Consider the following 25,434-nt stretch of genomic DNA (forward strand, 5'->3'; position numbering starts at 1 on the left):
TAAAATCTTCAATACTTTATTCATGTTATACAAATTAGTTAAAAGTCCATGGCGGTAGGTAGAAAACACTCAGACGCGTTTCTGGGATTGCTGCCGTTGATCACTGAGCATCACTGAGCAAATTCTCTAGAGCAGCAGCATTCCAATGTGAATGGTTATCCAACATATCTACATGGTGAGGCAAATCCTTTATCCTTTCTTATAGTTGAAATTATTTTCAAAAAGGCTCTGACCTACAGTACTTTTGAGACACTGGTGGAAGCCAGTTTTTAATAGCCTTAATGTCATCATTCTGGGGTTTGATAACCTCTAGTCTGATGCTATACCATAGGTCAGGGGTCCCCAACCTGTAGCTCAAGAGCCACACGTGGCTTGCAGGCCCGTGATGTGTGGCTTGCAGCTGTCTGCCAGCTTGGTGTATTAGTGCCAGGTGTAGCAAACAGCTATGAAGAGTAGATCTCTAGATGGTGACTTTTGTGTGTAGTCCTACACCGAAGAGCAGATCTGAATGGGGGTAAGATAGGAAACCCTGGAGCTTGGCATACTGCCTTTATGTGATTTCAGTGGAAAATATTTGGCTGTCATTACACCGGTAATAGGGGGGTAATGGGTGTCACTACTGTGAAGTGCCAAGGAACCACCAGTAACCAACTCCAGGGCCACACTTTTCAGCTACATGCATTATCCACAATCACAAATTTATATAACAATGAGCTGAAAAGATTGTTAAATGAATAAGATGCTGCCTTTGTCTGTACATAGTGATTCAAGTATATTTTGCCAAGTACTGCTTATATAAGAGGGTGATGGCCCACTCTTGCACATGGGGCCCACCAGAGTATTCTCCTGTGGGTCAGCCCAAGCCAGACTTTGAGTAGTACAGGAGCTTGATTTGGCTTGCGACCCTCTCTCAGAGCTGAATGTGGCTTGCATCCCTCTTTCTATCTGAATGTGGCTCGCAAAGTCAGAAAGGTTGGGGACCTTTTGCCCTAGGTAATATTCCTCTTCTAGGTCTGACAAATGGAGTTCAGGACTGCTTGCATCTTAGGTTGATGAGATTCCTACCATTCACTGTTATATCATGTTATTAAGTATCCCCAATAATTCTCAAAGTTAATTCACTGTCAAATCTAATTGGAGTAATATTTGTATAAAATGTTACTTTTAATATATATTCATACTAGAATCCAAAACAGACATGTACCTAAGTTATTAAAACCAATCTGATTCTGATATACATCAGCATTGTATTGTTGCTGCTGTATCACTTTTGTACTTAGTTGTGGAACACACTAGATGTATTAACGGTTTATATGCTTAACACCGTTATTTATTGTAGTGGCTTAGGTTACTTTTATTTTTCATTTCATATCACCACTAGTTTCCACACATATCTAGCACCTTGCGCCCAGTGCCTATCACTGTGAAATTATATAGATTGATTTTAGCAGTACTCTGCTATTCAATGGACGCTATCTGGTGCTCTGATTGTTATAGATCAGGGCACCTTGCTTATTCATACAATCATTAAGCATTCCAATACATTTGATTCTTGGCATGTTTACTCCATATGCCCTGACTGGGCTAGTCATCTACCTAAGGTACAAGCAATTCTGGACACTCTGAGGGAGGCGAGATTTACTATAAATACAAAGAAATGTGTCATTGCGAAGGAGGAGGCCAAGTACTTAGGCTATGTTGTCAGGGGAGGCGAAATTAAGCCGCAAGTCAACAAAGTCGAGGCAATCTAGAAATGTCCGCAACCGCTCTGCAAAAAGCAGGTGAGAACATTTTTCGGAATTGTAGGATATTACCGGCTGTTTATCCCAAATTTTGCCATGATGGCCGCACCACTTACAGATCTTCTCAAAAGCACCTGATCAATGATGGCGAAATGGACAGATAAAACGGAGACAGTGTTCCAACAGCTGAAGCTGGCACTGTGCAAGCAGCCGGTCCTGGTCGCACCAGGCTTTAATAAAGAATTTGTGGTCCAGACAGACGCATCAGAAGTTGGCTTATGAGCCGTGCTCTCTCAAGAGATAAATGGGGAAGAACATCCCATTCTCTATCTGAGGCGGAAGCTCTCTACCTGCGAGAAAAATAACACGATAGTGGAAAAAGAGTGCTTAGCCATAAAATGGGCTGTAGATACACTGAGATATTACCTATTAGGCCGGAAGTTTAAGCTCGTGTCAGACCATGACCCTTTGAGGTGGTTCAGGGAAAAGAAGGGTAAGAATGCCCGGGTAATTAGGTGGTTCTTTGGTCTCCAGGACTTTAATTTCCACTTGGAGCATAGGCCCAGGAAGTTACACGGGAACGCTGATGCTCTCTCTAGAATTCCCTGTATGGTGTCTGAAGGTGTCCAAACCCCCAGCTTTGGGCAGAGGGGGGGAATATGTGACAGAGTCACTGGTCTTATTTATGAGGGGAGGTATGTTTCGCCACGGCTGCTAGCCTTAGCAAACTGAACCTACCACTTTCCTCAAGCATGTTATATGTTGGAGATTTAATCACCATTTTGAAGGTAGTGGCTTGGTGTGAATGACATAGACATGGAAGGGAAGTCATACACCCTACCTCCCCTCAGGGTGTGGCTAAGCAAGGTTAAATGCTCAGTCACTATTTTTTTTTCTCTAGTCTAGTCTGGAGGAGGAAGTCTCCCGACTGTGTTGTGGAAGCTAGAGAGCTCCACAGAAGGACTTTGCCTGAACGGTTTGTGCTACCGAGAGCAGGCGGAACCGGCTCACCTATGGAATGTGCTATACTTTATGTTTTGTTTTGCCGTTACGCCAGAAAGGCCGTGTTTATTTTACTGAACCTGCAGTGCTTTATGCCGTTACAATAAAGCTGCAGAGGAAATCGTTTCCTGAGTCTACTTCTGAAAGCAGCCGAGTGAGTCGTCTTACCACAGTATGTATAACCCTTATGTATATAGTGTATTGTCTAGTGTGTCCTTAAGGCGATTAAATATATATTTTAACCTTGGACTGCTCTTTTGTCTCAATCCACGAACCCACAAGTCCATTGTTCGGCTTAATCCTCACGCTACCGGGGCTGGTTACTGGCCCAATATAATCCCCTGGTCCGCTAGTGGGAATTATATTTAATAGGAACTGGTGGCAGCTCTGCCAGGCTGACAGGGTTCTGTTTCACTGGGGTCAGTGAGAGGGGCCTCTCAGCCTGTAAGGGGTGTGAGAGTGGTGCCACATCAGTGACTGAGTGGGCCACCTCTTCTCACTCCCGGTACCTTCCTGTAACCATGTGGACAGGGGGTGTCTGTGTAGAACTGTACCAATCTGACCTTACATGTCCCCGAGGGGGTGCGGAATGTCACGTTGGTGCAAAGAGCATATCCGTATCACGTGATCTGTCTGACATAAGTGTGACATCAGGTGGGTGGCGAGGTGCGGATCCTTCACATGTGGTGGCAGCATGGTGAGATCGAGATAATAGTGTGTGTGAGTGTGGAACGCATACTCACAAACACTGAAGACTGCCAGTAGTAGCTTTTGCTGCTGGAGTCTTAAGATCAGCTCAGCACTAGACTGTCCGAGTGCAAATACTGTAAGGTGTGCGGGTGCATCAGGTTTCAGTTCTGTGTCAGTGACCATAGAGTGCAAGGATGGCCAGTGGCACCAGGGGAAGAATCTAGGAGGTGGCCAATGCTAAGGATGGTGGGGAGGAGGTGGAAGACGATGTCACTCTAGGAGAGGGGGAGTCCAGTCCAGACTCCACAAGGAGACAATCGCTGGTGGTTGGTCCCGCAGTGGGCCACCCTCCACCTGCCCATTTCCCCCCTCCAGACAGGCTCGGATGACCTCATGCAAGCTGCCCTGGTGAGTCCCAAGGCTCGGGACAAAGCCATTTACGAGACCCTCATGGTGGAATGGCAGCGGGAGCGCGAGCACCAGCAACAAATGCTTCAGGTCCAACTCCAGCTGAGGATCCCATCCAGTCGCTTGTCCCCTGAGATCTGGGCCACAAAGCTACGGGTGGAGGATTTCCCCCTGTTGAACAAAGGAGGAGACTTGGACACTTCTTGCTGGCATTTGAAAAAACCAGCCATCAGTACTATCTGTCTGAGGACCAGTGGGTCTGTTTCTTAACCCCTCGCCTCAGGGGTAAGGCCCTGGAAATCTTTGGGTACCTGCCCAGTGAGACCACCCTGAGCTATGAGGACATCAAGCAGGCTCTGGTCCGGCAGTACAACTTGACCCCTCAGACATACCGGAAGAAGCTCCGGAGTATACAGCGGCGTACTGCAGACAGCTAGGTCGATCACATGTGGCCCTACTGAGAGCAGTTGACCAATGGACCACGGGAATGGAGATCACCACCGTTAAGCAGCTGAAGGAGCTCATCGCAACTGAGCAGTTTCTTTGGAACTGCCTGGAGGACCTCCAACAGTACCTCCGTGACCGGAAGCCAAAGGGGGCCTCTGCAACAGCGACACTTGCTGACGAGTACTCCAACAACAGGACTCCAGAGGCCAAGAAACTTGCCGGTTGGAGAGGGAGTAAGATGAATGCGGTGCCTGCTGTCCCTGCCCCCAAGCCCAAGGGGACACCTACCCATGCTTTCCTGACCACGACGGTAGGGGAACCCTGACTGTGTCACCTTCGCAGACAGCCAGGCCACTTCAAAGCCATGTGTCCCAAGCGCCAGAAGGGCCCGTCCCCATCCTAGAAACCGTCCACTGTTTTGTGTGTGAGTGGGGTGGTGGGAGGTCCCTTGACAACCTTCAGACCGTCACCATAGGCCATGCCAGGGCCATGGGACTGCGAGACACCGACACTGAGATTACTCTTGTGTGGTCTAAACTGGTGTCGCTTCAGGATTTGATACCTGGGAAAACTCTCGCCGTCTCCGGGATTGGAGGCGTCGAGCCAGCGCTGCCCGTCGCCAAGGTGTATTTGGACTGGGGCGCCGGGAGGGGAGTGCGGGAGGTGGGGATAACTCCGAACATTCCCACGAGTGTTTTGTGGGAAGAGACTTGGGGCGGCTAGTGTCTCACTATGTGTCCGCTGAACCCTCAAGGCCTGACCCTCCAGACAACGTCATGTCCACCCCTGTTGATGTCAATGTAATTAACATGCCTACTAATAGAGATGCGGGGGTGGGTGATGTACTGTGTCCCTCTCCCCTCAGGGGGGAGGAGATCAATCAAGTCAGCTGTGATAAGGCCTTACAGTGTGGCCAGCAGGCATGCTGGAACAGTTTGTCCTGTGAGGTTGTCACAGAGGGGACAGACAGCTGTGGAGAGGGAGCATGCTATGGAGGGCGGGGCAGTCCCAGGAGAGGTAGGGCTCCCAGGTAAGGCTGCATGGCAGGGTTCCTCTACAACTGGGATGTCAGAGGGCCAGGGCAGTCTGTTTAGACTGGCGACTTGGTCAGAAGCAGAGGGGAAGTGGGCGCTACCCACGATCGCAGCGGCCGTGGCCGCTGTCACGCGCAGTGGTGGCAATTAGGCCCCAGTGGCCCCCCAGGAGTCCGATGGCTTCTCCCCTTCCGAACAAGTGGCTGCTGGGTCAGACAGAGGCCAGGAGACAGGTTCTGGAGAATTGACAGAAGACGTGGCAGTCTCGTCTATTCTGGCCACATCCAGTCAGGGGTTTCAGGCGGCGTTGGAGACTGGCGACAGCCTGAAAGCTCTTAAGGAGCAGGCGGCACAGCCTCCCTTGGACTCAGACCTCGAGCGGGTGGTCTGGGACCAAGGACGGTTGTACCAGGTAACGTTCCAGCGAGGTTCACTGGAGGTGTGGCTTAGGGATCGACAGTTAGTGGTACCCTATCTGTTCAGGGTGGAATTGTTGCAGATGGCGTACGAGATTCCGATGGCAGCACATGTAGGGATCACTATGACCAAGGCTAGGCTAGCCCAGCATTTCTACTGGCCAAGGATGGGGGCTGAGGCGGCTGCGTACTGCCGTTCGTGTGACACCTGTCAGAGGGAGGGGAAGGCGGAGGAGCGCCCCAAAGCCCCACTGGTAACTCTACCCATCATTAAACAGACCACAACCCCCTCAGCTGGTTACACACCATATCCGGAACGAATGGGATGTTGCTACGCTGGAGCCTCGCACTATAGCAGTACCACTTTGCCATTCGCCACAAAAAGGGCTGCGACCATGGTAATGCCGACGGTTTATCCCGACAAGGGGAAGTTGCGCGGGGGAACATCAGCAGGTGCTGCCATCTAGTGACCACTAAAGGGAGGAGGTGTGAAAAATATTGGAGATATAATCCCATGTCAATCATTGTATCCTATTTGGCAGGGGATTATAAAGATATACAGTGTACAGTTGTAACTGGACACTTCTGCAGCCAACAAGGAGGGAGGGGGCTGAGACAGTGAGTGACAAGTATCGCACCTAGCGATACTATATGTCCTAGTTATTCATAAAATAGATTTTCCAGATCCCAAGAAAATGGGGAATGTCAGCCTGGCTCCCATCCCAGTCTAGCACGTAGGGATGGGGGATACCTGGCACAGCCTTTCGGAAACCCAGAGGGCCACTGTGTTTGGTCTCCATGCATAGCAGGGGCCTGGCTGGATCCGATGACACCAGAACCGGCTCCCTAGGAACGTCCACTAAGGAATTATAACCCATTTTAGTTACTAGAGTATATAGCTGATGGAAGCTAGGGGTGGAGATTTAGGTCCAGCCCAGGGAGCAGGAGGGGGGTGACGAGCAGGAGGGGGGTGACCCAGAGAGGTTAAAAGATCCTGCAGCTCTGGCCCAGTGCTTTTTTTCTGGGAGATCGCGACGACACATCGTGTGAAGGAAGTCACCCCACAGAGGGACCCACAAGCCTCCCATGTGGCAGCCCCTCCCCCGCAAGCCAGGCCTTCCATCTGACTGGTAACTGACCCTTAATATCTGCATACTTTTGTACCACTATTATTGTGTTTGACTCTCTGACCATTATGTGTGTATAACCCTTATGTATGTAGTGTATTGTCTAGTGTGCCCTTAAGGCGATTACATATATAATTTAACCTTGGGCTGCTCTTTTCTCTCTATCCACAAATCCACATGTCCATTGTTTGGCTTAATCCTCACGCTACCAGGGCTGGTTCCTTGCCCGATATAATCCCCCGGTCCACTAGCGGGAATTAAATTTATTAGGACCTGTTGACTGCTCTACCAGGCTGACAGGGTTATGTTTCACTGAGGTAAGTGAGAGGGGCCTCTCAGCCTGTCAGGGGTGTGAGCGAGTGTGGTGCCACGTAAGTAACTGAGTGGGCCACCTCTTCTCACTCCCGGTACCTTTCTGTACCCATGTGGACAGGGGGTGTCTGTGTAGAACTGTACCAATCTGACCTTACATGTCCCCGAGGGGGTGCGGAATGTCACGTTGGTGCAAAGAGAATATCCGTATCACGTGATCTGTCTGACGTAAGTGTGACATCAGGCGAGTGGCGAGGTGTGGTGTAGTATCGGCGTCTCTGCTCCATGACAGGCAGAGACTCCGTCCCTCTTACCGCCGCGCTCCCCACCCGGCGTCCTCTGGCGCTCCTGCTTCTGCTGCTGCCGGCGCGCGCAGCTTCCCGGGCACTGTGGTTAGGGCACGCACGCGCTCCCTCCCTCTTAAAGGGGCCGCGCGCGCCGTCCTAAGGAGTCCCCGGCCAATGGCCGGAGGACCTCTCATATAAAAGGCACCTCCTCCAAAATGGAGGTGCCCGTGCAAGGTTGTAGCTTTGTGTGTTAAACTCTGCTTCAGCCCTCAGGTCCCGCTGCTAGCCTGACTACCAGTCCAGTCCGCCAGCCTGACTACCAGTCCAGTCCGCCAGCCTGACTACCAGTCCTGTCCGCCAGCCTGACTACCAGTCCAGTCCGCCAGCCTGACGTCCAGTCCGCCAGCCTGACTGCCAGTTCTGTCCGCCAGCCTGACTACCAGTTCTGTCTGCCAGCCTGATTACCAGTCCAGTCCGCCAGCCTGACTACCAGTCCAGTCCGCCAGCCTGACTACCAGTCTTGTCCGCCAGCCTGACTACCAGTCCTGTCCACCAGCTTGTCTACTCTCCAGCCCGACAGTCTGTCTACAGTCCAGTCCACCAGTCTGTCTATGGGCCCTGCCCGCTTGATTACCTGGAAGCACCTGCCTGTTACCTGCCGTGCCTACCAGCCAGCCTACCTGGAGGCTCCTGCTTGTTACCTTCCGTGCCTACCAGCCAGCCTACCTGGAAGCTCCTGCTTGTTACCTGCCGTGTCTGCCAGTCCGTCTACCCGGATCACCCGTCAGCCTGCCTGCCGTGCTCATCTGCTGTACCGGTCAGTCACTGCCTTCTGACCCGTGGGAGTCACCTGCTCTCATACAAGGTCTGGCCCAGAGTAGCACCTGGTCCCTCTGCTCGGTCCTTCCCTGGTCAGGGAGTTGATTGAGCCACCGTACGACCTTGGTCAGTCCGAGTTGATACCTAGTTGCGCCCCTCTGGTCCCTCCTTGCACTAAAGCACAGAGGTTCCACCACCCGGATCCGTAACAGTTTGCACGGGCCATGGAACCCGGTGGCCCCCAGGCACATTCGCTTGCTGACCTGTACCAGGAGGTTTCTCGTCAGAGATCCCAACAGGAAACCATCCTGACCTACCTGCGGTCTGTCAACTCTCGCCTGGACATGCTGTCTGTCCCACCTGTGCCCGCTTCGAGTCGAACGACACCCACTCCGGCAGCGCCGCTGCCTACCAATACCACGGCATCCAGCCTAGGACCCCGGCTTTCTGCACCTTCTCGTTTTGAAGGTGACCCCATCTTGTGTCGGGGTTTTCTGAACCAGTGCACGCTGCACTTTGAACTTCTGGCACATCAGTTTCCCTCCGACCGGGTCAAGGTGGCGTTCATCATGTCTCACCTCACCGGGGAAGCATTGGCATGGCTAAACCCTCTATGGGAGAGAGGGGATTACCTGATGTCCGATCTTCCGGCTTTCCTCACTGCCTTCCGGAGGGTCTTCGATGAACCCGAACGAAGGATTTCTACTGCCTCCTCATTGCTCCGTCTCCGCCAAGGGAGTCTCACCGTGGGCCAGTATGCCATACGGTTCCGTACCCTCGCTTCTGAGCTTGCCTGGGACAACGAGGCCCTGGTGTCCACCTTCTGGGAAGGTCTTTCCAGTCGGATTAAGGACGAGCTAGCCGGCCGGGACATTCCTACCACCCTGGATGACCTGGTGTCTGTAGTTACCCGGATTGACATCCGTTTCCTATAACGTGCTAAGGAGACTACCCAGGAGAGAAGATTTCCTCGTCTTGCTCCTGTTTTCCAGAAACCGGCTTCCCAACCAGCAACTCCGAGGGCACACTCGCCCGAACCTATGCAGATCGACCAGACCAAGATGGTCAAGTCTCGCCAAGAAACACGCCGAGCCGAGGGGAGCTGTTTCTACTGTGGTAGTAAGGAGCACCTTATCCGTTCCTGTCCGGTGAAGCTGGGAAACTCCAGTGTCTTGGACCACTCGGAGAGGTCATCCTAGGCAAAAGTAAATCCTCTCCATTCTTGACTTTGTCTGTCTCTATCTCCTGTGGAGTGAACCGCTTCTTTGAAACCGCACATCTGGATTCCGGAGCCGCTGGGAATCTCATTTCCCAGTCCCTTGTAGAGAAGTATCAGATTCCTACCAAACCTCGGGCTGAACCATTGGCAGTCGCTTCCGTGGATGGAAGACTCCTTCCGGTGACCATCTTGCTCGTCACAGAGCCCGTAACCCTGCAGGTGGGAATGCTTCACTCAGAGAGGATCTCCTTCCATGTGCTTTCCGGACTCTCTCACCCCCTTTTGCTAGGTTTACCCTGGCTCCATAGACATGAACCCGTTCTGAATTGGTAATCCGGTGAGGTGCTCTGTTGGGGGCAGGATTGCCATGAGACCTGCCTGGTTCCAGTTCACCCGGCTCAACCTCCATCTACTCCGGCTAATTTACCTGGTCTACCGGCACCTTACTGGTCCTATGCTGATGTCTTCGACAAGAAGGAGGCAGAGAAACTGCCACTTCATAGGCCATATGATTGCCCTATAAACCTGGTACCCGGTGCCACTCCACCCCGTGGGCGTATTTACCCGTTGTCGTCGGCCGAATCCCGGGCCATGTCGGAGTACATCGAAGAAAATCTGGCTAGGGGATTCATCTGGAAATCTTCCTCCCCGGCTGGAGCCGGATTCTTCTTCGTAAAAAAGAAAAACGGTTCACTACGCCCCTGTATCGATTATAGAGGACTCAACCAAATTACTATCAAAAACAAATACCCCCTGCCGCTCATCTCTGAGCTGTTCGACCGCCTTAAAGGCGCGAAGATCTTCACCAAGCTCGATCTTCGTGGGCGTATAACTTGGTCCGGATCCGCCAAGGAGACGAGTGGAAGACGGCATTCAATACCCGGGACGGTCACTATGAATACCGTGTGATGCCCTTCGGTCTCTAATGCTCCCGCCATCTTCCAAGAATTAGTTAACGATATCTTCCGTGACATCTTATATTCTTGCGTGGTGGTGTACCTGGACAACATCTTGGTCTTCTCTCCGGATCTTCCTACACACCAGAGGGATGTTTGTCAGGTCCTGCTTAGGCTCAGGCAGAATCACCTATATGCAAAATTTGAGAAATGCCTCTTTGAGCAGACCTCTCTTCCATTCCTGGGCTATATTATCTCTAAGACAGGTCTACGGATGGACCCCGAGAAGGTCTCTGCCGTCTTAAAGTGGCCCCATCCGGAGGGGTTGAAGGCGATTCAGCGATTCCTGGGTTTCGCCAACTATTACCGTCTCTTCATCCCACATTTCTCTTCCCGGACTGCTCCCATCTCTGCTCTCACCCGAAAGGGAGCAAATCCTAAGGAATGGCCGTCCGAAGCAGAGGAGGCCTTCCTCTCCTTAAAACAAGCCTTCTCTTCTGCCCCTGTGCTGCACCATCCGGATTGCAACAAACAGTTCTTTCTGGAGGTTCATGCTTCCTCTTCTGGAGCCGGAGCAGTGCTCACCCAGAAATCTCCATCCAGGAGAATGGTAACCTGCGGTTTCTTCTCCAAGCTCTACTCCTGGTCTGAGCGCAACTACTCCATAGGAGACCGAGAATTGCTAGCCATCAAATTGGTGCTGGAGGAGTGACGTTACCTGCTCGAGGGGACTCTGCACCCGGTGGTCATCTATACTGACCACAAAAACCTGGCATATCTACAGAATGCCCAAAGGCTCAATCCACGTCAGGCCCGGTGGTCTTTGTTCTTCGCCCGCTTCAACTTTACCCTACATTACCGCCCGGCAGGCAAGAACGTTAAAGCCGACGCCTTATCCCTATCCTTCCTGTCTTCCGATCAAGAGGAGGAGCCTATGCATATCATCGATCCCTCCAAAGTGATGAATGTGACCCCCTTGGACCTGTCTCGTCTCCCACCCGGTAAGACGTTTGTAGCGGTTCCGGATCATAAGAAGGTTCTTCACTGGGGTCATTCATCCAAACTAGCCGGCCATGCTGGCCAGAAGAAGATCTTCCTGCTCATTACCCGGCGTTACTGGTGGCCTACCCTGCGCCAGGATGTGGTAGACTTCATCACGGCCTGTTCGTCCTGTGCCCACAACAAGGTTCCCAGACATCTTCCAGCCGGCCGTCTCCTGCCTCTTCCCATACCTGCTGCCCCGTGGCAACACATTGCTATGGACTTTATTACTGATCCCCCTGTTTCTGACGGTTGTACAGTCATTTGGGTGGTCGCTGACCGCTTTTCTAAAATGGCCCACTTCTTCCCTCTGCCTGGTCTCCCGTCTGCATCTGTGCTGGTTAAGGACTTCATCCATCATATCTTTCGTCTGCACGGCCTACCCCTCCACATTGTGTCTGATCGAAGGGTCCAGTTCACTTTGCGATTCTGGAGAGCTACGTGTAAGCTGCTGGATGTCACCCTGGATTTCTCCTCTGCTTACCATTCACAGTCCAATGGCCAAGTTGAATGTATCAACCAGATCCTTACCAGCTTCCTCCGGCACTTCGTCAACGCTCACCATACCGATTGGGTGGAGCTCCTACCATGGGCCGAGTTCTCCTATAACAACCATGAGAGCGAATCTTCTTCCAAGTCCCCATTCTTTGTGGTCTATGGTCAACATCCCCAGATTTCGTTTCCCGTTTCCGCTTCAGTGGACAACCCTGCCGCGGAGTCTCTGGTCAGCGAATTTTCCACTATTTGGGAGGACACTTGATCCGCACTTCTTCAATCCTCCGAGCGGATGAAGAAACATGCTGATAAGAGATGTCTGTATCCGCCTCAATTCCGTCCGGGAGACAAGGTTTGGCTCTCCTCCAAACATGTTCATCTCAAAATACCCTCCTATAAGTTGGGTCCACGGTTCATCAGTCCATTTGAAGTTCACAAGTAAATCAACCCACTAGCCTACAAGTTAAAACTCCCGGCCACCTTAGGGATTCCCAACTCCTTCTACGTATCTCTCCTCAAACCAGTTGTGCTTAATTATTTTTCCGACAATCCAGGTACCTCCCCAGCTCCGGCCTCCGCTGAGGACGTCTATGAGGTAGAGAACATTCTGGCCACCAAGAGGGTAAGAGGAAAAACCTTTTTTCTGGTGGATTGGAAGGGGTTTGGCCGAGAGAGAACTTGGGAACCCGGGGAGAACATCCACGCCACGCTTCTCCTTAAAACATTTATTTCAGGCCTAAAAAAGAGGGGGCGTAAAGGGGGGGGGTACTGTAGTATCGGCGTCTCTGCCCCCTGACAGGCAGAGATGCCGTCTCTCTTACCGCCGCGCTCCCCGCCTGGCGTCCTCCGGTGCTCCTGCTTCTGCTGCTGCCGGGCACTGTGCTTAGGGCTCACTCCCTCCCTCTTAAAGGGGCCGTGCGCGCCGTCCTAAGGAGTCCCCGGCCAATGGCCGGAGGACCTCTCATATAAAAGGCACCTCCTCCAAAATGGAGGTGCCCGTGCAAGGTTGCAGCTTTGTGTGTTAAACTCTGCTTCAGCCCTCAGGTCCCGCTGCTAGCCTGACTACCAGTCCAGTCCGCCAGCCTGACTACCAGTCCAGTCCGCCAGTCTGACTACCAGTTCTGTCCGCCAGCCTGACTACCAGTCCAGTCCGCCAGCCTGACTACCAGTCCAGTCCGCCAGCCTGACTACCAGTCCTGTCCGCCAGCCTGACTACCAGTCCTGTCCACCAGCTTGTCTACTCTCCAGCCCGACAGTCTGTCTACAGTCCAGTCCGCCAGTCTGTCTATGGGCCCTGCCCGCCTGCTTACCTGGAAGCACCTGCCTGTTACCTGCCGTGCCTACCAGCCAGCCTACCTGGAGGCTCCTGCTTGTTTCCTGCTGTGCCTACCAGCCAGCCTACCTGGAGGGTCCTGCTTGTTAACTGCCGTGTCTGCCAGTCCGTCTACCCGGATCACCCGTCAGCCTGCCTGCCGTGCTCATCTGCTATACCAGTCAGTCCCTGCCTTCTGACCCGTGGGAGTCACCTGCTCTCATACAAGGTCTGGCCCAGAGTAGCACCTGGTCCCTCTGCTTGGTCCTTCCCTGGTCACGGAGTTGATTGAGATGCCGTACGACCTTGGTCAGTCCGAGTTGATAACTAGTTACGCCCCTCTGGTCCCTCCTTGCACCGCAGCACAGAGGTTCTACCACCCGGATCCGTAACATGCGGATCCTTCACATGTGGTAGTCAACATTAACAGAAATAAACAATTGAAATAGATCACTCTGTTTGTAATGACTCTATATAATATATGAGTTTCACTTTTTGTATTGAAGAACAGAAATAAATTAACTTTTTGATGATATTCTAATTTTGTGAGAAGCACCTGTATATTGTAGAAGCTCATGGAACTGTGAAATGCACAAATACTTTATCACAATGTCTAAATTATTCTGCCATGCTCTATACAAACAGTTCTGCCAAACAGGTTATAACTAATTTTGCTATTATATAATATTATATATATTATATATAATAATTAAGCTGTAGATTGGGTAAAAAAGTCATCACCATACCGAATTCAACATATGAAAAGGACCAGAGTACTCAACAACTATGATAAAAGTGCTTGGCGTAAAGAATAAAACCCCTGACCTGGGAACAGGCTTTATGCTGAGCAGGGAAGATTGGTTGCTAAACAGAAGGTCCATAGTTATTGAGAGGGAAGTTGCTGACTCTAGTGGGGTGTGAGACCCTGTCTATTACATGCTGGTTCTGCTGAATATTCAGTGGGGGCTTTTTGGATGTCCAGTCTGTTATATATATTCTATACAATCCGTCTCTAGAATATAAGCTCTAACTGGCAGGGTCCTCTATGTTTTTTTCATTGCTATGTTTTTTTGTATATATTTTAGTAATAAATTAGCCTCTAACATGCTAGAACCGATATATTCTGGGAGAACTATAAGGAGGGTACAAGGTAACCAATGGCCTAAAGTTATATGCAAAATACAAAATTCTCAACCTGCTTGCTAGTTATTCTTGGTTGTTATTATTCAGATGATCATGCAATCCCAATCCAACAATTATTACATATTTCTTCAGTGGCATATATGATGGTGGAAAAATGTCCATCACCACTAAAACATTTAGGAGAACCCCTTTAATGAAATGAAGGCATACTGTACTCCATGGTGCCCTTAAGCAATACTGCATTCTTCCCTAAAATCAGTGCACCATACAGAGGGTAATGGAACGCTGTACAATTTTTTTATACAAATAGTGTTGAGCGAGCATGTTCTATTAACCCTTTCGGCGAGTATGCTCGGGCCGAGCTCCGAGTATTTACAGCTGCTCTGTGATAAGGTTAAATCGCTCCCGTGTGCATGATTTGCAACTGTTTGACAGCTTTATTACATGTGAGGAATGTCTATTTCTTACACATTCCTCACATGTAATAAAGCTGTCAAACAGTTGCAAATTATGCACACGGGAGCGATTCAACCATATCACCGAGCAGCTGCAAATACTCGGAGCTCGGCCTGAGCATCAGCGCCGGCGTCAGCACCCGGCGCACCCGGGCAAGTGCCGGGGCCCTGAGCAGGCAGGGGGGCCCACTGGCGGTCAGCGCCCGCCCTTCTCCCCCGCTTGCTCAGGGCCCCAGCAGCCGGATACTTACCTCTCCCCGTGCCTTCGCAGATCCGCTGTCTTCCTGCTCTGCGCTCCCTGTGACGTCTCAGGTCAGAGGGCGCGGTGACGTCTTTCCACCGCGCGCTCCCCTGAGCCGTCACAGGGAGCGCAGAGCGGGAAGATACCGGCGACGCTGGAGTCCGGACCCGAGCAGCTGCAGCAGGTGAGGAGGAGTGAGGTGAGTATTTGATTTTTTTTTTTTAATGTATGGAGGCATGGGGCATAATATGGGGGGTGACATCCTGCATGGGGCATAATATGGGGGGTGACATCCTGCATTGGGTATTATAATGAGAGGGGGGGTGACATCCTGCATGGGGCATTATAGAGAGAGGGAGTGACAGCCTGCATGGGGCCTTATAAAGAGGGGGGGGGGTACATCCTGCATGGGGCATTATAAAGAGAGGGGGGGTGACATCTTGCATGGGGCATTATAAAGAGAGGGGGTGACATCCTGCATGGGGCATTATAAAGAGGGGGGGTGACATCCTGCATGGGGCCTTATAAAGAGGGGGGGAGGGTACATCCTGCGTGGAGCATTATAAAGAGGAGGGGTGACAGCCTGCATGGGGCATTATAAGGGGGGGGAACAGCCTGTATGGGGCATTATAAGGGGGGGGACAGCCTGCATAGTGCATTATGTGGGGGGAACAGCCTGCATGGAGCATTATAAGGGGGGGGACAGCCTGTATGGGGCATTTAGTGGGGGGTAACAGCCTGCATGGAGCATTATAAGGGGGGGGACAGCCTGTATGGGGCATTATGTGGGGGGTAACAGCCTGCATGCAGCATTATATGGGGGCCAGTATCCTGTATGGAGCGTTATATGGGGACCAGTATCCTGTATGGAGCTTTATAAGGGGACCAGTATCCTGTATGGAGCGTTATATGGGGGCCAGTATCCTGTATGGAGCGTTATAAGGGGACCAGTATCCTGTATGGAGCATTATATGGGGGCCAGTATTCCGTATGGAGCCTTATATGGGGGCCAGTATTCCGTATGGAGCCTTATATGGAGGCCAGTATTCCGTATGGAGGCCAGTATTCCGTATGGAGCCTTATATGGAGGCCAGTATTCCGTATGGAGGCCAGTATTCCGTATGGAGCCTTATATGGAGGCCAGTATTCTGTATGGAGCGATTCGTCGGTTTCTGAGCTATTGTGGAATTTACAATAGATATCGCTCATGTAATGTAAGAAGTGAAATCTTTGCATTGTACTATATATATATATTTCTCTGTGGTATCTGTGCATCATGAATCGTGGTATGTATTAAAGGGGCCCACTGAGACTCTTTCGCCTGGGGCCCAGAAAAACCTGGAGCCGGCCCTGCTGAGCAAACTCGGACAGAACATACTCGCTCAACACTAAATATAAATCTTTGACAAAGAAACCTTGGTAAGAAAGGTGGCAGACAGGTATATGGTATTGTCCACAAGGTTATTTTTTAAAGGTGAGATATTACATATTTCTACAGCTATGACCTGCTATGGAGTGGTGTATAATAATAACCTTTTTTATTTTATAAAGGGACTAGTGTTGAGCGAGTATGTTCTGTTAACCCTTTCGCCGAGTACGCTCGGGCCGAGCTCCGAGTAGTTACAGCTGCTCGGTGATATGGTTGAATCGCTCCCGTGTGCATGATTAGCGACTGTTTGACAGTTTTAATACATGTGAGGAATGTCTATTTGTTACACATTCCTCACATGTAATAAAGCTGTCAAACAGTTGCAAATCATGCACACGGGAGCGATTCAACCATATCACCGAGCAGCTATAAATACTCGGAGCTCGGCCCGAGCATACTCGGACAGAACATAATCGCTCAACACTAAAAGGGACATAAATCATTTTTCACCTACATTTTTGTTTTTCTTATTTTCCCTTTTTGTCTTTAATAACAGTTTCGGTGTCATTGGATTTCTGTACATCTAAAGACAAATGTCATCCCTCATTTGAATATTGATTAAACTTTCTTTTCTGCTTTGTCTGCAAAGAGCCAGAACTCGTCTTCAGTTGCTCTGCTTAATATATTATTTAACCCACATTACTGGATCCTTTACCTTTGAGGATCTATTTCCCATATGCATTCACAAATGCTATTTAAGGTCATCTCAGCATTGTGGTCTTTCAGGTATCCATCCTCAACCATACCCTCCTCAGCACGGAAGCTGCCTTTTTGTGGTTTTCTTTGTGTCACATACAATAGCTCATCTTCTAAGGCTCTATTAGGACTTGTGTTAGGTTGTTAAGTCCAAGTTAGTAAGTTATAAATATACAAACCATTATGCACAACACCACAAAAGAAAAGTATTAAATCTACATTATGGAGCAAAGGAAAACGCGAACAGCAGGACTGACACATTTGACAGCAAGAACTTTTTCAGCCCTAAAACAATTTTTTTATATACCTTTTTCAGCCCTAAAACTATGTAACTATTTTATTGAGACAAAATTTTAGATGTGTGAACTGAGCCTATGATACTGTGTATGCAAACACTGAATATTTGACAAATTTGAAATTTCATTTCTAGTGTGTGAAACTGTGCTCCTGCCACTAATTTCTCAGATAAAGTTTTAGTACCCACAAGGTTAGTATAACTTATATATATATATCTGCCAAAGAGTGCAATGTGATTTGTACATATACATGTCATGTAACATTAAGGGGTTAATAAGAGTTTCTTTGTAGACAGTGTGAGACTGTTCTAAAATAAATAGCATGCAAGAATTCTTAATGACTTAATGAGAAATGACTTCGGTCCTTTTTCTACAATCTTAGCTTTTTAGCATTTTGCAATGCATTGCATCTCAGCTGTTGGTAGAGGGCGCTGTTCTACAATCTAAGTACAAAATGATGTATTAGTGCAGTGATGAGAAGAGCTGGGACTGCTAGAATTCCACAGTGCAGTGTGACATAAGAAGTGGAGGGTTATATACCGATCTGTAATGATATTATAATCAGGTGACGTGAATGACATTGTTTATCTCATTACTTTGGACAAGTCAATGGATTAGGATATAAGCAGCAAGTGAGACGTCAGTTCAAGCCAAATTGTATCCACTAGATGACTGGATTAGAGAATCTCCAAAACCAGAGATCTTGTTTGGAGTTTCACTCTATGCAGTAATTAAAGGGGATCTATCAGCAGGTTTTTGCTATGTAATCTGAAGGCAACATCAGGTAGGGGCTGAGACACTGATTTCAGAGATGTGTCACTTACTAGGCTGTGTGCTGTTGTTTCAATACAATGGGTGTTTTATTAGCAGGAGATTATCACTAGAGGACTACAGCTCTTGCGCCTCCTGGTCCAACCATGCCCCCAGCACTGATTACCAACTTACCATCAATATACCTTGTACACAGAAAGCTGCTAATCAGGAGTGTGGGCAGGGCTAGCTTTCTCAGCTCTGCAACATACTACATCTAAAAACTGTGATTGTGTCACAATTGCTGCACCTAGTAAACTAAGTGATACATTGTTGGAATCAGGGTCTCTTTTCATACATTATGCTGCTCTCAGATGAGGTAGCAAAAACCTGGTGACAGATTCCCTTTAAAGAGGACCTGTCATCAGGTAAAAATTGTCCAGTTCTTGCTCTTATTTTATTCCCACTGCTCCCCTGGGTATTCCGTTTAATGCTAATTTTTATTGTCTTTTCTAAAGGGACGATGCTCACAGGATTCTATGAGGGCATGCCTTTAGGCTGCTTTGCATTATTATCCTTTGAACTACACCCCCTTAATAAAGAACATAAAAATTAGCACTAAACAAAAAAAAAGCCCATATCTCTGGACTGTATATTAAGTTTAACCCCTTGACAACCCTAGGTGGTTGGCATGTTAATGACCAGGCCAATTTTTACAATTCTGACCACTGTCACTTTATGAGGTAATTACTCTGGAACGCTTCAACGGATCCCCCTGATTCTGAGATTGTTTTTTCATGACATATTGTACTTCATGATTGTGGTAAAATTTCTTCGATATCACTTGTGTTTATTTGTGAAAAAAAAGGAAATTTGGCGAAAATTTTGCAATTTTCAAAATTTTAATTTTTATGCCCTTAAATCAGAGAGATATGTCACACAAAATAGTTAATAAATAACATTTCCCACATGTCTACTTTACATCAGCACAATTTTGGAACCAATTTTTTTTTTATTAGGGAGCTATAAGGGTTAAAAGCTGACCAGCGATTTCTCATTTTTCCAACAAAATTTACAAAACCATTTTTTTAGGGACCACATCACATTTGAAGTCACTTTGAGGGGTCTTTATGACAGAAAATACCCAAGTGACACCATTCTAAAAACTGCACCCCTCAAGGTACTCTAAACCACATTCAAGAACTTTATTAACCCTTCAGGTGCTTTACAGGAATTTTCGGAATGTGGAAGAAAAAAATTAACATTTAACTTTTTTCACAAAAATGTTACTTTAGACCCATTTTTTTTATTTTCACAGGGGTAACAGGAAAAAATGGACCCCAAAATTTGTTGTGCAATTTCCCCTGAGCACGCAGATACCCCATACGTGGGGAAAAACCACTGTTTGGGCGCACGGCAGGGTTCGGAAGGGAAGGAGCGCCATTTCACTTTTTGATTGTAAAATTTGCTTGAATAATTAGCGGACGCCATGTTGCATTTGGAGAGCTCCTGTGTGCCTAAACATTGGAGCTCCCTCACAAGTCACTCCATTTTGGAAACCAGACCCCTCAAGGAACTCATATACACTGTGTTCCAAATTATTATGCAAATAATATTTTCTCAGATTTTCCCAAATTACCTATATGAATTGCAGTCATTGTAATTTTCCAGTCAAATAACTATTAAAGTACAATTGAAAGGTTTTTGTACAAACTGCCTATGATAACAGTATATTTTAAAAAAAATAAAAAACTCAAACTGCACTCAAAATGCATGTTCCAAATTATTATGCACAGCAGCGTTTTCAACCTTTTCATTTTAATAAAGAACAAAAAAATGGTCATTTTTGAAATTATAAGCATTAGCAGGTTATTACAAACTGAAATCAAACAGTTTTCAACTCAAAACTTTATTCTAGGTGATGTTACATTTGCACATAGGACCGCTTGTTCGAAAGGAGCTTCTGAACTCTCTCATCCATTGAATTTGTCAGGTTTTGGATGGTTTCTGCTTCAATTGTTTTGCATGAGGACAGAATATCCTCCCAGAGCTGTTGCTTAGATGTGAACTGCCTCCCGCCATCATAGACACTCCTTTTGATGATGCTCCAGAGGTTCTCAATGGGGTTGAGGTCAGGGGAGCATGGGTGCCACACCATAAGTTTGTCGCCTTTTATGCACATAGCAGCCAGAGATGCAGATGTGTTATGTGTAGCATGAGACGGGGCATTATCATGCATGAAATGATCTCGATGGTCCAGATGGATGGAGTGGAGGATGGCTGGTTGATGGACACCCCATGCAAACACGGCTACGGCGCTATAAGGAGGAGGTGGAGTAATGTTTTGGGCTGGAATCATGGGGAGAGAGATTGTCAGCCCTTTTAGGATCCCTGAAGGGGTAAAGATGCACTCCATAATGTATGTTGAGTTTCTCAAACAGCACGTCCTTCCATGGTTCAAGAAGAAGAACCGTGCATTCCGCAGCAAGATCATTTTCATGCATGATAATGCCCCGTCTCATGCTGCACATAACACATCTGCATCTCTGGCTGCTATGGGCATAAAAGGGGACAAACTTATGGTGTGGCACCCACGCTCCCCTGATCTCAACCCCATTGAGAATCTCTGGAGCATCATCAAAAGGAGTGTCTATGATGGCGGGAGACAATTCACATCTAAGCAACAGCTCTGGGAGGGTATTCTGTCCTCATGCAAAACAATTAAAGCAGGAACCATCCAAAACCTGACAAATTCAATGGACAAGAGAGTTCAGAAGCTCCTTTCGAACAAGGGGTCCTATGTGCAAATGTAACATCACCTAGAATAAAGTTTTGAGTTGAAAACTGTTTGATTTCAGTTTGTAATAACCTGCTAATGCTTATAATTTAAAAAATGACCATTTTTTTGTTCTTTATTAAAATGAAAAGGTTGAAAACTCTGCTGTGCATAATAATTTGGAACATGCATTTTGAGTGCAGTTTGAGTTTTTTATTTTTTTAAAAATATACTGTTATCATAGGCTGTTTGTACAAAAACCTTTCAATTGTACTCTAATAGTTATTTGGCTGGAAAATTACAATGACTGCAATCCATATAGGTAATTTGGGAAAATCTGAGAAAATATTATTTGCATAATAATTTGGAACACAGTGTAGATATGTGGTGAGCACCTTGAACCCCCAGGTGCTTCACAGAAGTTTAGAACATTGAGCCGTAAAAATAATATTTTCACATTTTTGCAGCAAATATGTTTTCAGCCCCAAATTTTGCATTTTCATGAGGGTAACAGGAGAAATTGCACCATGTAGTTTGTTGTGCAATTCCTCCTGAGCACGCCCATACCCCATATGTGGGGGAAAACCACTGTTTGGGCGCACAGCAGGGCTCGGAAGAGAAGGAGCGCCATTTAACTTTTTGAATGTAAAATTAGCTTGAATAATTAGCAGTCACCATGTTGCATTTGGAGAGCCCCTAATGTGCCTAAACAGTGGAAACCCCCCACAAGTGACACCATTTTAGAAACTAGACCCCTCAAGGAACTTATCTAGATGTGTGGTGAGCACCTTGAACCCCCAGGTGCTTCACAGAAGTTTATAACATTGAGCCGTAAAAATACAATTTTCACATTTTTCCCACAAAAATGTTTTTCAGCCCCCAATTTTGCATTTTCATAAGGGTAACAGGAGAAATTGCACCATGCAGTTTTTTGTGCAATTTCTCCTGAGTAAGCAGATACCCCATATGTGGGGGAAAACCACTGTTTGGGCGTACGGCAGGGCTTGGAAGAGAAGGAACGCCATTTGACTTTTTGAATGTAAAATTTGCATGAATAATTAGAGGACGCCATGTTGCATTTGGAGAGTCCCTGATGTGCCTAAACAGTGGAAACCCCCCACAAGTGACAGCATTTTGGAAACTAGACCCCTCGGGGAACTAATCTAGATGTGTGGTGAGCACCTTAAAGCCCCAAGTGCTTCACAGAAGTTTATTACTTTGAGCCGTAAAAATAAAATATTCACATTTTTGCAACAAAAATGTTTTTCAGCCCCCAATTTTGCATTTTCGTAAGGGTAACAGGAGAAATTGCACCATGCAGTTTGTTATGCAATTTCTCCTGAATATGCCGATACCCCATTTGTCGGGGAAAACCACTGCTTGGGCATACGGCAGGGTTCGGAAGGGAAAGAGTACCATTTGACTTTTTAGTGTAAAATCTGCTTGAATAATTAGCGGATGTGCCCCTGATGTGCCTAAACAGTGGAAAACCCCCACAAGTGACACCATTTTGGAAACTAGACCCATCAGGGAACTTATCTAGATGTGTGATGAGCACCCTAAACCCCCAAGTGTTTACAGAAGTTTATAACATGGAGCCGTGAAAATAAAAAAATCAAACTTTTTCCACAAAAATGATGTTTTAGCCCCAATTTTTTTTTTCCACAAGTGTAAGAGGAGAAAATGGACCCCAAAAACTGTTGTGCAATTTCTCCTGAGTACGCCAATACCCCATATGTGGGGAAAATACAGTGTTTGAGCGCACAGCAGAGTTCAGAAGGGAAGGAGCACTGTTTGACTTTTTGAACGCAAAATTGGCTGGAATTGAGAGCGGACGCCATGTCGCGTTTGGAGAGCCCCTGATGTGCCTAAACAGTGGAAACCCCCCACAAGTGACCCCATTTTGGAAACTAGACCCCTCAAGGATTTTATCAAGGGGTATAGTGAACATTTTGTACCCAGAGGTACGACACAGAATTTGATAACATTAGGTCATCATATTGAATAAGTTGTCATTAGTCTTGAGCGCAAGTGCTCGCTACTTCAGTTTGCATCGGGTTCTCGGGTATGCACCACGTATCAAGGGTGCTCGAGTGACATGCTCGAGTCCCCGCTCACATGTTTCATGATTATTAGACACCCAAAAAAAAACATGCGGGGATCGCTCGTGCATGGCAGGCAATCCCCACTAGTTTTTTTTGGCCACGAAGCATATGGGGCAGAGACTCGAGCATGGCATACAATTGGCATTACAATTATTCTCACAGGCATACTTTGTAATGTAAAACGGTTGCAATTAAAATGTCAAGAATGTTGGCAATTTTATTTTGTAAAATTTTTTTTCCAATTCTGCACAGTTTTTTAGTGCAATATGGGAAGCCAAATCAGTAAATGTTTTAACACAAACAAAACAATAGGAGGCAATAAGAGAGTCATAAGGTGACACGGGCTGAGAAAGAAAATATTACGCATAAAAAAGAAAATAGAGAGAAGAATGTAGCATCTGATTTATGCCAGTTCACTGAATAGATTGACATAGAATTAGATGGAGCTCTGTAGATTAAGAAACTAAAATGTCAAAGAAAAGAAGAAAGGAGCAAAGACATTGTGACTTTGCAAAATAGCATTGTCCACTTAAGGAAACTCAACTTTACTAAAAAGGGAATTGTGAAAATCAAAGTGTAAAGATCAAAGAGGGTGTTAGAATAAAGGGGAGAATATATGATGGCGTCAAGCCATGTCATTCATTGTTTTATTTCAAAGGAAGTTAAAGTCATGATCAGGCTCTCCTGGAGGTGACCATGTGGGGCTCGGAAAAAGGAAAATATACTTGATGCAATTGTGGACTTCAGATTGCAGTTATGTTCTTCCGTTGTACTTGCAGGTTGGATCCCTGGTGTTATATCAGTCCATGATTATTATGTTTGTTCTAGAATTATGAACCAATAGTCTTATATCCCTGACTACCTAGAAGTGACAGACGCACATAGATAAAGTTAAAGATTAACAACTCTGGAGAAATACCAAAACTGAAGTCTTATGGATCCAGCTTTTTTTTTGAGTGTTAAAAATCCTATACAATCGCACACTACCAAGACCATGAGATTTCATGATGCACAATTCAAGTGTAGACTAAATCAGGTGGGATAGTATTTGCAGGTGAAGTATTTGCAGTAGTACATGATGTTGAACACTCAGAGTTTGATCAGAGTGTCAGTATAGTGTGATCTGATTCTCTTGGATGAGGAGAAGATGGAGAAAAAAAGTTCTCCATCTTCTCCATTCTGTCAGTCCATGGAAATCAGACTGCACTCAGATGCCATCCAAGTGCAGTCCGATGGTTTCCACAGACTCATTGACTTGCATGGCCGAGTGTGATCTGATTTACAGATGCAAAGAATGCATGTAGCAATTTTTTTCTCAGACAGGCTCTGTCCGAGGAAAATTTGGACATATGCACTTGCCCCATAAACTAACATTGCTCTGAGTGCCATTCGATGCTCTGTCAGATCGTACTCGGACCAAAAATACAGTCATCTGCACCTGCCCTCGTGTTTATTCTTTCCTCTTTGCTACTTCAACCATGTCTACTGTATAATTCCCTTTTATTTCAAAAATTGTAAAGTAGGGAATTAAAAATTGGAGGAAAAAATTGCATTACACTAACAAATTTGCCATTCACATTGCTTATTGCAGTACTGCAGTAACATTGGACTTATGTATTAGCCCCTGCAGGTAGAAACAAATTATGATTTTCCATCTTAGCATTCCAGAACTAGGCATTTTTTTCTTTTTGCTTCAATACAGCAATATGGAATATTGATTTTTCCTTTTCTAGCTTGTACTGTGGTTAGTTTGTATATTTTTATGGGCATATTTATGTAAGCAACTAACTTCAAGGGAACCGGTCACGTTCTACGTTCAGTCCAATCTGTGGACAGCATGGTATAGAGAAGAAAAAAGCTGGGGAGTATAATATGTAGATGTATTGGAAAAGATTCAGTATCACTTGTATTTAATTCATTAAAATCCCTGATGTTTGTATGTATGAGTCCAGTGGGTGGTCCTATTCAGTGAGGGGTGCCATGGTACACATGGCACCCCTCACCCTCAATCCTGGTACGCATGGCACCCCTCACCCCCAATCCTGATATGCATGGCACCCCTCACCCTCAATCCTGTTTTGCATGGTACCCGTCATCCCTATCCTGGTATGCATGACCTCTCATCCAAATCCTGGTATGCATGGCCCCCCCAGATCCCTATCCTGGTATGCATGGTACCCCTCATCCCCCAATCCTGGTATATATGGTAACCCTCATCCCCCAATCCTGGTATACATGCTACCCCTCACCCCTCAATCCTGGTATGCATGGTACCCCTCACCCCTCAATCCTGGTA

At 47.2% G+C, this 25,434-nt stretch overlaps 1 long non-coding RNA gene across 1 annotated transcript in view; it reads right to left on the minus strand.

Annotated features, from left to right (window-relative positions):
* Window positions 1-25,434, minus strand: part of LOC141153201 (uncharacterized) — a 70,691-nt gene that overhangs the window by 28,316 nt on the left and 16,941 nt on the right. The window lies entirely within an intron of this gene.

The sequence above is a fragment of the Phyllobates terribilis genome, unplaced genomic scaffold, assembly GCF_046119375.1.
Source record: "Phyllobates terribilis strain yellow unplaced genomic scaffold, ASM4611937v1 Scaffold_7__3_contigs__length_470593459, whole genome shotgun sequence".
Lineage (NCBI taxonomy): Eukaryota > Metazoa > Chordata > Amphibia > Anura > Dendrobatidae > Phyllobates > Phyllobates terribilis.